Below are 13,340 nucleotides of genomic sequence, written 5' to 3'. Positions count from 1 at the left end.
ACTGCCAGACAAATATGTAAAAAAATTAGTGAGAAGAATATATATTTTTTTGATTCTCCAATAAACATATTTTAACCAAACTGCTAAGTCTGGTTAAGACTTTCATGAGGCTGCCTTGAGGGACAGGAATTGGTAAAACTGGGAAGTTTATAACAGGTAACAGCAAGTGAGGATGAATGCTTATAATAGATATTACGTTCACTATAGAACTTAGAAAATGATTTAAATCAACTGTCATGGATTAAGATCATAAAGACGATGTTCAGTGCAGTATATCAAATTATATTAAGAATCAGTAAGTGCACCAAAAGTTTAAGTGGACACAATGCGGTGTGTAGGAATATGTCTTTCAGTCACTTCTGCCAAGGAATGCAAACAGAATATAACTGTAGATCAGTCTGTTGTTGATTGAAGACATTCATTCATGATATTGTGCACTTTCATCATTGCGTGAGGGAACTGAGTAATTAGACTTTTTATAAGAATTAATTTTTGACACATGAGCCCCAAGAGTGAAAAAGCATAAACATGTCTGTATGTACATGGGCACATCTCTAAGTTGAAAGTTTGTTTTTTTGTCCTTTATATGCAATGACTGGGGTAATAAAACTGTAAATTTACATGAATACAAGTCAAATGTCATGTTATTTTCTAGATATGCCAGAGAAATAATGGAGTTATGATTTCCAGATCTTATTAAAGAGTAAGAATATACAAGAAATAATTTTATATGAATCTCACTCAATTATAATACCTGTGTCAAGTGATATGCTCTTGAAAGCATGACAAATATATTAATTAAACCTTGCAAATCTGCACCTAAGCTGTAAATATGAGGGGGATTTAAACAAAAACAGTTGAATATCCACATTACAGTAAATAATGAACAACAACAACAATACTGATAAATAAAATAAAGACAGCAGTACAATTTACTAATTGTGATCTCAGTGTTGCTGCACAAACACTGGGTTTAAAACTAAAACAAATGTCCATTGAACAACAAATTGGAAAATATACAAAAAATATTCTTAAACCCTACAAAATGACTAGAAATTGTGCTGAAACAGCACTAATGAATGAACACAAAAAAGGTGGGAAATCTATGGAATGACTCTTAGAAAAGCTATACATTGGAATGTAAGTTCACAGCTAGATTCAAGTCAATTAATGAAAGCAGTAATAAGTTGGAAAGAGTACAAAGTTACCAACCAATTTAAATAACCTTACCTTTAACAATCTGACAATTATTTTACAATGCTAATCAGGATTTGCCACCAAATAAATGCATTAAGAGTTAGAGCAGTGAATTACAACACCAACAATACTGCTACTTCTGAATGTCCCAGACTAACATTACACAGCTGAGTTTCATACAAACAATTCCAAAAGGCTACTAGAAGGAAGAGATGAATTTTAACAGAGATATCACCAAGTAATGAGTAATGCAAGGTATGACATGACGACTTAATACATGAGTAGATGAAAAACATAAAAGTGAAAGGAACTACAAACTGCAATGACAGTAATTTGAGAATAACACAATAAGTTAGAAAACATAAAATCTGGAAAGTTCCAAACTGAAAACTAAACACTGGACTTATCCTGTATAAATACAGTATAAAGGACAATGGTAGCCAGAAACAATGAAATTAATATCTGAAATTACTATTGTAAAAGAACTGCAAATAGAAAATCAGTTAATACATAGAAACAAATCTGATAAGATGACTAAAATACTACTTTAAAAAACACTGTTCAAGTAAACAACGAGGCAGTTCCTAAAGCATGGATAAAGGTAAAAAAAAATGGCACACAATAATGAAATGAAAATTCATTTGTAAGGCAAAAGTTAATCTAAACAGATTTTTTAAAAATTACTAAGGAAGAATGCTACAGCATAATACCAAATAGAGTATTTCAATTCTGATTGGTATAAAAAAACAGTAGGTTTCCATAAGACATGAAAGTAACAATGCAACTAAAAGACAGGTACCATGAAGTTCACACTGTTCCAAAAATATATAAAAAAATAAAATGGATGTTAATTTGTACAGAGATGAAAAATATATTAAGAATACTATTGAAGGCGACCTCTGACTAATCTCAACTTAGTAAGGGAATGCTTCGCAAAAACAGGAAGGAAGGATATACCCAACATAGTGAGGGAATGCTTGGCAAGGAAAGGAAGGATGTAAGTATTGCTGTAACAGATGGATAAAAAGTATGCAATGCTTGTTCTCAACATAACGAACAAGGTGTGAAGAGATGTTTGATGTATATAAGCAATTTATTATAGTTGGCTATTTTCCTAGGTGGTAAAAGAACAATTACACCACATGGGATCAAGAATAAAAACTTTCAAAATCTAACAAAACATTACATAAAAATTAACAAAACCCTTTGATAATGAACAACGAGTCTTAATAGAGGAATTCATGTTAAATACATGCACACCTACTATTAACTTTCAAAATTTTCATAGGGCTGATACTCGGCAAGTGCCAAAGCTACTGGATGCATATATGTCGGGAATAAGAACAGACACTCTGAGCTGTAGAGGAGCTTATCATGAAGAAAATCTGTTGCCTCTATTAATTTTAAATTACTCTTTTTACTTCAAAGATGAGTTTTTCTGGAATTTGTGAAGGCAGTCCTGTGGCTGTAACACAACAGACTGCAAAAAGCCTAACAAAGGGGAAGAGACAGAAAATTTGAGATGTGACACATAAAGAAATGAAATACAGTATTCCTGCCAGTTGTCAAGACAATATTGACCGGAGCAAGCAAGCAGAATATGCCACAAGGAAAAAGATTTTCCTCAATTACAAACGAAAATTAGTGCAACTGATCCCTAAAAAGAATGATACAGACACTAAATAAATTCTGCCATAGTTTTTCCTTCTTTTAAATATATTTTCGCCACTAAGAATTCAACCAGATTCTTTAGAGCACGGTTTACAAATAAAAACTAAAGATTTTTCAAAACATTTATCTAGTATATATATATATATATATATATATATATATATAAAATTCATTATTCAACAAGGAACTTTACCTTATTGACTTGTCAAGGCATATATTGTTTTGAAAGCTTAATGCTACTAAAGTTCAATGCTCTCTCAAAGGAAATTGTAGAATACCTTTTTTGTTATACACCTGTAATAGTGTGAAATGGTTCTATCAATGTGTTGCCTTATAAAATTGAAAGGGCAAATTAATTTTACCATGAAAATCCTTTAAACTGGTCTACAATTTTGTTAATTGTACTGGTTTAGCAATTTTAAGGAAAATGACTAACTATAAATAATCAATAAACTTCCCTTTCTGGTAAAGCTCGGGTGAGATTTCAGTTAAACCTGAAACAATATATGCAAGCCTACACTTGGAATGACGAAACCTGCCACACTGCGACATACAGGAATGCTTCACCTCATCAACTGCTATTCACAAATTATCAAAATTATGTATTGCTACACCTGCACTTCACATAGCCCAACCTTTTAACAGCTCAATCATACTTCACAAGAGTAATAAAAGAATGGTGAAACAATTTACAATTCACGATTCCTTTCAAAAAGCTGATGACTTGAAAGAGAGGATAAATAGAATAATGACCATGCAAATGTACAATATTAAATTACCTAGCATCTACTAATTCACAGTGAGGCTGACAATCTCAATTGTGTTAAGAAACAACACATCAAAACACACAAGTTTAGCTGAATTACCTATTGTTTTAATTCATACAGTAGTACATCATTAAGCGTATAAAGGGAAGGCCCATTACCGGACCTACTGATGCTGGAGAAGTGAAGACATTGTAAGATAAATGAAAACTGACAAGTGCTCCTTCAATAGAGATCATAAAAAGATTAGCACTATTTAGGGAACTATTCTTTTTACTAACAAGCACAGGCTTGGGCTATATAAAATTGCCAAAAAAATACTGAATTGATATGTTTTAAGGGTGTTAAAATGTTAGCGCAAAATCAGTACATACTGTATAATAGGTAAAACATACTTTAACCAACGCTTTGAGGTAGCATCACGGCAATTTCACAGTCCATTTTTTAAACTCCAGCAATGGACCTGATTCAAAACATTATGAATTATAGCACTTTCATTTTGTAACACTTCATAAATCCTAAGCAATAAGCCTGTAATGTTTTATTCACAATAATTTACTCATTCATCATCCAACGATGGTAGAAACAAACCACACAATTCTTAAAAGACATTACCTATAAATAAAATATAACCCTTTCAATCTACGATTAATGCAAAACATATCAAAGTGGAATTTTCACTTCTAGTAATGCACCACATTAAGTATTAATCTTCAGTAAATAAGAGGATGACACTTGTAAGTCTAAAGCCTACAAAAGTATTATTACCAGACTCTTAATACAAATACTTGAACAACCACGGAACTTACAGGATTTAGAACAATGGTCAAAAGAAAACTAAAGAAAAAGAAAGACAAGAAGGCCCACCACCAAAAAAGACAAATTAAAGCAATGGCCAGCAAATACTTTTAACAAAAAGAAGCAGTGAACACAGAACTCAATGCCAGCTTCATTTTCTCTAGAAAGAAAATTGCATGGGAGAACAAGTACCTAGAAAACAAATTCCTACTAGCTGAGAAGGCAGAAGTCTTAACTATTGTTTATTAAACCAATAGCATTATTAAAAGGCAGCTACAGAAAACTGATAAAAAAATTTGATAACAAATCCGCTGGAAAGTAAAGTGAATATTTGTTAAACGTAACAGAACAGAGTATTGTAAAATGCTAAGTCTTAAACTTCTGTCAAGAGTAATTTTAAAGAAAGCTTTTCAGCACATACTTAATCATAATATAAAATTTCAGCATATTTTTCTGAATGACACTTCTGAATGTGTATTTTCACTTGCTGGAAAGCAATCAATAGGTAGAGAGCAATACATATTTTTTTTTAAAAGAACTTCCACTGTTAGTCATGACAGAATAGCACCATTCCAAACCCAACAAAAAATCCTGTTTCCCTGTGCTGAAATCTCCAGCAGAAATAAACAACTGTTTCTCCATTTTCAAAAAATAGAAGATCTAGTGAGTAACTTCACTGAGGCAACAAATCTTAAACAGAATGATACTTTAAACACGTCAAGACACAAGGATTAACAGAAAAATGCACAAGATGTATAGCCAAATATAGAACTGATAGAAAGCCTTTTCTTACATTTATGAGGGTCCCCAATTGCAATTGGAATATAAGTCTCAGTTCACACCCAAGAATCTATTTTTTATCTAATGACTTACAAAAAAATGAAAAGAAATAGATTGAAATCCAAAGAAGAATAACTAGATCAGCCCATGAGTCGCACTAGAATTGTCCTTCTGGCACCTTTTCCCTTGATGAATTGGTCATTCGCATTCTTGAGGGCTGACTCCTAAAATGAGTGAAGCCTTTGCTGCCAATCTCTAGAGATGACTAAAAATTGTACAGGGTATGAAAGATGCATGTATATATATACACATATATATATATAGCAAAACATGATGTGTACAGCGGTGTTTAGCAAGAGAAGTGATACATTCAATTAATATAATGCTTACAGGTATCTTCCGTGTTTCTTGAGCATAGCACAAAAGGTAGCAAAATGGGGTATTTTTTTAGGTCTTATGGAGTACTTCCATCAAACTGTATATAAAATTACTATGGGTAAAATAATGTAATTTTACAAGAAATCACAGCACCTGAAGTAAATTACTTTAGTATATTTTTATTAGAGATCTAGATATTTCTAGAATTAAAATTTGTGGAAACCTGGGTAAACTGAGAAATCCAAAGATCCCAATAAAGGCAGCAATAAGGTGTACATTCTTCACCTTACCATAAATAAAATTACAAACAGTTAAATTTAGCTCAGGTGGAGTAATTAAGCAACAAACAAATTCCTAGGGAAATTTAAAGAAAGACCACTGGTGTATCTCATGCAAGAAAAAGCAAAATGCATTAGAAACCTCAAGTTTGACACAAAAAAAAGTGAGTGATAATGAATAACAAAGGAAAACTTTGCATATCCTGTCCAATTTAAGAGAGAAAATGTTTATCTTTAATCACCCCACATCTTATTCCATATAAACCGAGTTCTTCACGCTCTACATTAGGCATGAAGAACAAAGCAATATCAATATAATACAATATTTACTTTAAAAAGTTATCACTTCAGTTGATTAACACTGCTTTTCAGAGCAATATTAGCTGCAAAGAAACCATTGTTTACCTGCAAAGTTATTTCACTTTAGTAATTACCTTAATACTGCTCTCCAATGACAGTAATATCTGTTGCTTATCAAGTTTTTTCACTACTTTGTTCACTTGTAAGAGGAACTCCCTGCTAACACTGATGAGAGCTTTACAAATGAATTATCATCACACCATGCAACAGACCATATATCTCCTAAATTCAACATACATAACAGACAGTGCCACTTGGCAAGTATTGTATTGGTGGTAAAACTATTTGTATAACTCCCATGTTCAAAATGGCAGTAAACTAAATAATAAAATTTATTATGTTCAGAGAATTATCAAAAGCAGTGTGGTTCAGAGCCCAATTCTACTGTTTCAGCTTACAAGAGGAACCATAATGTTAACTGTTTATCCAAGGCAATATTACCTAACAGAAAACCAGGTTCAGTAAATCTTGCACAATTATTACTGAAAAATATCAAATATTTAAATCCCAATGTTTTAGGTTTAATACCAAGTAATACACTGACTGGTTTAAAGATTAGACACAGCATGCTAGAGTACAAATAACAGTGAAGCACCGCTTGCCCTGATTGGTGACCTAATTACATTTCTAATCAAAACTCCCAGTACTTATGACTATATAAATATTTGAATTGCTACTGAAATACCTCGTGGTTTTTTTTAGTAATTATCTAAACTGTCAACTAGTTATGACACTTAAAATGGCACAATTGTATTATAGATTACCTCTTTCAATTCCAGAATGGCACCTACTTCAAAAATTGACATTTCAGTAGAGCAAATTGAATAAAGTCATATTACTCTATATATATAATAATACCCTCCAGCAGGCAATGGAAACAGTTTGTCAGACAGCCTTAAACATGTTAATGTTTGTATTTTGTCATGTTACTGCTGTCTGACCTGAGTAGTATTTGGTTGCAGGAAACAAACTATCAAAAATGACTGTAATATTTCTCTCACTGCGTATGACTCAAATGCTTGGAAAAAAAAATAGCAAATTGGATTTAAAAAAAAAACTTCACACCTCAGATAGCTTACGATTCACTTGACCTCATATCTCTATTAAATGAAGGAAGAAGATTCTGCTTTCCTTACAGCAAACATTTGTAAGTCACAAAAAGTGATTTACAAAGATTTTCATGTGCATCATACAAATCACAGTATTGCCAGTGGCCACCACAAGGTCAAGGAATAACATATCTAAGTATTTATGAGAGCTGCCTTAAATTATAGGTTAGTTGGGATCTACAATTTGCCACAAATCTGACCCATCCAACTGACAAATTGTATCTGAAAATAGCAGCAGCTGGTGAGTGTGCCTCACAAGCCCTGACTAGGGAGTGTGAGCATTCCACTGAGCAAGATTCCTAACCATGTCCTCATAAGACTGAAATAAAAAAAAATATAGGAAAGACTGGTTTTTGGATTACATAGGTTACCTACTGTGTTCCAACTAAAAGCTTATGCATGAGCATCGTGACAATTTCTAAAAATTGTTTTTGTAAGTGGCATACCAAGCCCACAGCTATATAGTCTAGTTTAAATATATTATCTTGCACAATTAGGAAGAACAAACTTTAGTATGTGTCAAGGGGTATAGTCTAGTTTAAATATATTATCTTGCACAATTAGGAAGAACAAACTTTAGTATGTGTCAAGGGGTCTTGGAATATTTGGAAAGTACTTAAAATGTGGAGTTTCAACACCTCTTTTGCACAGTGCATTTTTCTTGTCGAGAGGTGGGGGTTGTGCACGCTATCTCATCCTTGTCTCTCCTCTAGTCTCCAAAAATACATCAAATTCATAAGATCTATCACTGAGACTAACCTAGATCTCAACATATCACACACAAAAGCTCTATGCAATTTTTGTGCTTGGCATATAAATAACATGAAAATTTTTTGGTCAGTGCCTTAATGTTTTTGCAGTCATCTCAGAAGTACAAGGCATGATTATCACGGAAAAACAAAATGATGTAATAGTTCAATTGTGTATTTTAATGCTAAAAAGGCATCACTTACTATAATTATGATCAATGTTTGTTAATTTTGGTTACAAAGCCTAATGAGAAATAAGAAAATGTTTAATTACATATTTTATTCATGCTCATAGAGAAATTTTCTCCAATATCAAGAAATGGATTAACTTCTCTTCTTGCAGTAAGTCAAGAAAAGGAAAGGGTATTAATGTGCGCTTACATTCTTTATAAGGATCTCGGGGCACCTGGAAAAACAAGGTATGATGCAGTAACCCAGAACAAGTTACTATTCTTAAATCCCATAGAGCTGACACACAGGGTTCCTTTTAGTCAACATGTTGAATTTAAAATCCAATGCTATTGCCATAAAGGAAGTGCACTGACAAAATTGTATCAGTTGTATGAGAACAGCTGATATAGAGATGTAGAGGAGATAAAATTTCAAACGTGTGAGAGATGGAAAGTGGCAAACCAACCCGAGGCAGACTCTTCTTCCTTCAATAAATGAGGATAAATGGCCAATACATATTACAACTAAACCATAAGGTTTTCAAGACAGTGTTTTAGGATATGGGCATATTGATGATAAATATTTACTCAATGAAAAAAAATTCTAATTACTTTATTCCTTAGCAGATACAGGGCTTCATCTTTGGTGTGGGATATATTGACCCTGTAGTTAATATGTTCCATTAGACAAAATATGCTTACATAAAAAAAATTGTAAATTGTTCAATCTCTATAACATAAAAAAATTATATATAAACCAGACACCTACTTTATATAACTAATAATCTGTAAACCCAATTTCAACTTACTCATGAGATATTCAAAAACCAAATCTAAAACACCGGTTTTATATAGTAGACAAGTCCCTCAAATACCTATACTAACTACTACATATGATTCTGGGAACAGAACAATGGCAGTTCCCAGGGCTGACTTCTCACCCTCATTTTCTCCCACATTCCCCATTCACAAAAATATACAACCAACAATAGATCAACATGTAATGAAGCTTCCAAGAACTCTCATAATGTGAACTTTTAATGCTGCCCCATTATTTTCAACAACCTACAGCACTTACCAAATTTCAGGCACATATAAATGAAGGTTATAATCAAAATGAAGTTTTCATAATAAACTAATATTGTAATACTTACCTGAACACCTGAATTCGCCCTTAATCCCACTAGGTCCGAACAAAACTCAGCTACCCACCCCACTAGTGGAAATTTCAACAGCCAACGTTACCAACGCTGTAGGTAAAATCTTGTCAATTAAGCTACCATACCAAATGGTTGGCAGCGCTGGCACAGGTGTGCACTGACACGCTCCATTTTTTGTCAATTGCTTTATTCAAGGTCAAAATTGATGTGGGGAAAGGAGGAAGGGAATCATTCAGGTGTTCAGGTAAGTATTACAATGTTAGTTTTATTATGAAAACTTCATATTGCAATACACTCCCTGAACACCTGAATTCGCCCGATTAACAACATTTAGAGGAGGAGGGATCAATTCTACTGCACGCCCCTTTGACAACAGCAGAGATGGTAGCTCACCAATCTGCTCTGCATAAGATATCCGTTTAGTCATACACTCACCATATCAATCAATGCTTTCAGTGAAGAGACGTGTTGGAGAGTACTTTGATCGATAGTCAGGTCAGTACTGTCTCGGTCCGTTGACCTCCCATGTGGCTCTCCAGAACCTCTCATGTATGGAGGAGAATGAGGCAAGGTGCAGAGCCGCTGTCCCTCCGGGAGAATCATCTAAGTTTGCGGCACACCCCCTTTTTACAAACGCTGAGATGGCAGCTCACCGATCTGCTCTGCATAGGATATCTATTTAGTTATACACTCACCATATCAATCGATGCTTTTGACGACAAGGCATGCTGGAGAGTACTTTGATCGCCCGTCAGGTCCGTACTGTCTCCGTCCACCAACCTCCCATGTGGTTTTTCAGAACCTCTCGTACGGAGGAATACGATGAACCTCCCATGTGGCTATTCAGAGCCTCTCATGTATGGAGGTAAATGAAGCGGTGTGCTAAGCCGCTGACCCTCCACCATCCTGGTTGCGGATGAGGCCTGACGACTGACAAGTGAAGAAGTATCACAGTGCTGACGAGGAGCCTAGCCTACTGGAGCACCCCCTTAAAACGTACTAAACTTAAGTTCATGTGATTATACTATCACTGTTGCCTAAGAATTCTAAAGACTAAAAGGAATTCCTCTATCTGGTTAAGTTAACCTAAGAATCTCCGCATTAAGTGAATACCACCTCAGCTAAATGAATGCACCCTACATAATAGACTTCACTGCTACACGTGGACTAAGAGAATAACCCTCCGAATCTCTGCACTAAGTGAATACTGCCTCAGCTAAATGAACGCACCCTAGATAGTAGACTTCGCCGCTACATACGATGAGGCGAATTGAACGTCTCTTAAGTAAAGTAAACACTGAGATGGACTTCCAAGTAGCTGCCTCCAGAATAGAAGGCACTGAATAATTCCTTAGAAAGGAAGATGAAGTGGACATACTCCGAAAACTGTGCGGTTGGGGAAATACAGAGCTGAAGACGACAAAGAACAACACTGAGAAGCTGGGGAAATCACCTCCCTCCAAAAGTAACTGATCGCATTCTTTGACAGCAGATGGGAAGGATTCTGCGGAGAGACAAGAAATGCACATGGAAGCGGGAGTTTCTCAACCTTTGATAAATAAACTTTAATGCTCGAAACGGACATAAAGACATCTCTGCTGGATCGCTGGTAACAAACACTTGCAGATAAAGAATTTTAAACAAACGAGGCGGAGTTTTAACCTCCGATTCTGTCTTCACCACAAATTCCAGAAGAACGACAAATATGGTAATTTCTCGCATAGGAACCCAACCTAGAAACTGCCTGAAGCTTGCCCAACCCTCTAGCTGAAGCTAAAGCCAAAAGAAAAAGCAACTTCCTGGTCAGTGTCTTAACGTTATAGCTTCAACGAGTTCAAAGGCAGGGGAACGCAAGAAAAATATTGAAGTACTTCCAACAAGTCCCACGGAGAGGACAGAGTCGGCAAGACAGGACGTTCAGTCTTAAAAGAACGTAATAAATCCTCGATTATCTTACTACTAGAGATTTCAGGAGGGTGGAAACCGCTAATCGTTGAGCAGCAGTCAGCAATAGCCGAATACGAAAGACCCTTGACTTTCCGAAGGAATAAAAGAAAATCAGCTATTTTGGCTATGGAATGACCTTCCTTACGACCCAAAACTCTATACCTTGTCCAGCTGAACCTGGTAAGGCTTACGGGTTGACTTTCTCAAGCTGAAAGAAAGCTGTCTAGCCACAGCTTTGGGGAGTTCGGACTGTGTAGCTGCTCTCTCTAAAGTCGCCCTGCAACTAGGTGCAGCATGCGAGGGTTTGGATGATAATGGTGAGAATGCGGTCGTCTGAGAAGAACTTTCGCATGGGTAGGGACATCGGAACTTCTGTAAGGAGCTCTAGGAGTTCCAAAAACCAAGCATGTTAGGGCCAGCAGGGAGCTATTACAGTCATAGACGACTTGACACTCTCCCGCAATTTATTGACTCCTCTTGTTCCCAAACCCCCCTAGAGGCCCGAGGCCTGGGTTTCCTCCAAGGTTGTTCCCCAACCTTGATCTGAGGCATCTGTGTACAGATGAACATCGGGAAGAGGGGAGTCGATAGACCTTCCCAGTGTCAGATGCACTTCTTCTGACCACCACAGACGATCCAATAAGCAAGAATCGCTCCAGACTATAACTGCGTTCTCGTTGCGGAAGTGCCAGTGATTCCCGAGACATACCTGAAAAGAGCACATCCAGAGATGAGACCCTGGAATTAAACGAGAGAGAGACATTCTCCCAAAGAGGCTTCTCCAAGCTGGTACCGGCCATTTCCTGTTGGACAGGAACCCTTCTACCTGCTGAAGGACCAACTGGATCCTCTCCAGGGTTGGGAAAACCCTCAAAGGAAGAGAGAGGATCCTCCTACCTAAATAGGTTAAAGATTCCATAAGAATTCCCCCTCTCTTACTAGCTCCTCTAGAGAGGAGGCAAGGATCAACCAATCATCTAGATACCTCAACACTCTGCACCCTCGACGATGCATAATTGCCGACACCAAAGACATGAGTTAGAAGCAACAACATTCATCATACTGGCTACGTCATCATCCTTGAACAAAGAATTAGCTAAGGCTAAGGTGCTCTAGGCAATCCCTCTTATGAACGTCCGGATACTGAGGGGAAAGATGACCAAGATAGAAATTTTGACTTTTCTCTTCCAAATGTCGTACACAAAGCCAAAGCATTCGCCTGGGAGCCAGACCCCTCGAGATAAATTTATTAGGCTGCAAACAGCCACGGATCCAAAGGGACATAGCTGTCACTCTTTTAGAACCCCATTACAGTAAACCTGACAGCATCCAGAGCGAGTGCGCAAGAGCCTCAGTCTGATTGCGCAACGCCCTCCAAAGCACCTACTTCTCTAAGAGAAGTCCCTATGAGCCAAGACGAGGCCGGAGACCTAGACAGGATTGCCTCAACCAATTCGTTGAATGGCAACCTGACGCCTGCTGAAAGGTTACCTCGAACTGCGTAAATTGTCTTACGTGGAGAGAGAAGAGAAGAGTCCTGTCTATTAGAAGCTACTACCAACACTAAACGAACGTCCGACTCCTCCAAAGCCTGTCTAACCCGATCGAACCAAACCAGCCAACAAAAAAGAAGCAGGAGCTGGTTTAGTGGCATAAAAGGCCTCAAAAAAAAAAAAGACTGAATTGACGCAACCAGGAGGTCCGGAGCTCTTGCTTGAGGGTATGAAGAAGTAACATACTCAAGCATGCATCTGTAATTGTTACTGCTGGCAAGAGGACATTCTCAGTCCGCTAGAATCTCCTGCACCTCCAGATAAGAATTCTGTTCCGCAATGTCCGAACAGTCTAAGACCGACGAAGGAGGAGGAAATGAACGAAGCCCGGACAACGATGAAGAGTCCACAAGCAGACTGCCCTACCAGAATGCTGAACATCCACACCCAATCGGGGCGAAACTTTGCCGGAGCACCAAAAAACAC

This window comes from Macrobrachium rosenbergii, chromosome 10 (genome assembly GCF_040412425.1).
Source record: "Macrobrachium rosenbergii isolate ZJJX-2024 chromosome 10, ASM4041242v1, whole genome shotgun sequence".
Taxonomy (NCBI): Eukaryota; Metazoa; Arthropoda; class Malacostraca; order Decapoda; family Palaemonidae; genus Macrobrachium; species Macrobrachium rosenbergii.
This window is presented reverse-complemented; position numbering follows the sequence as displayed.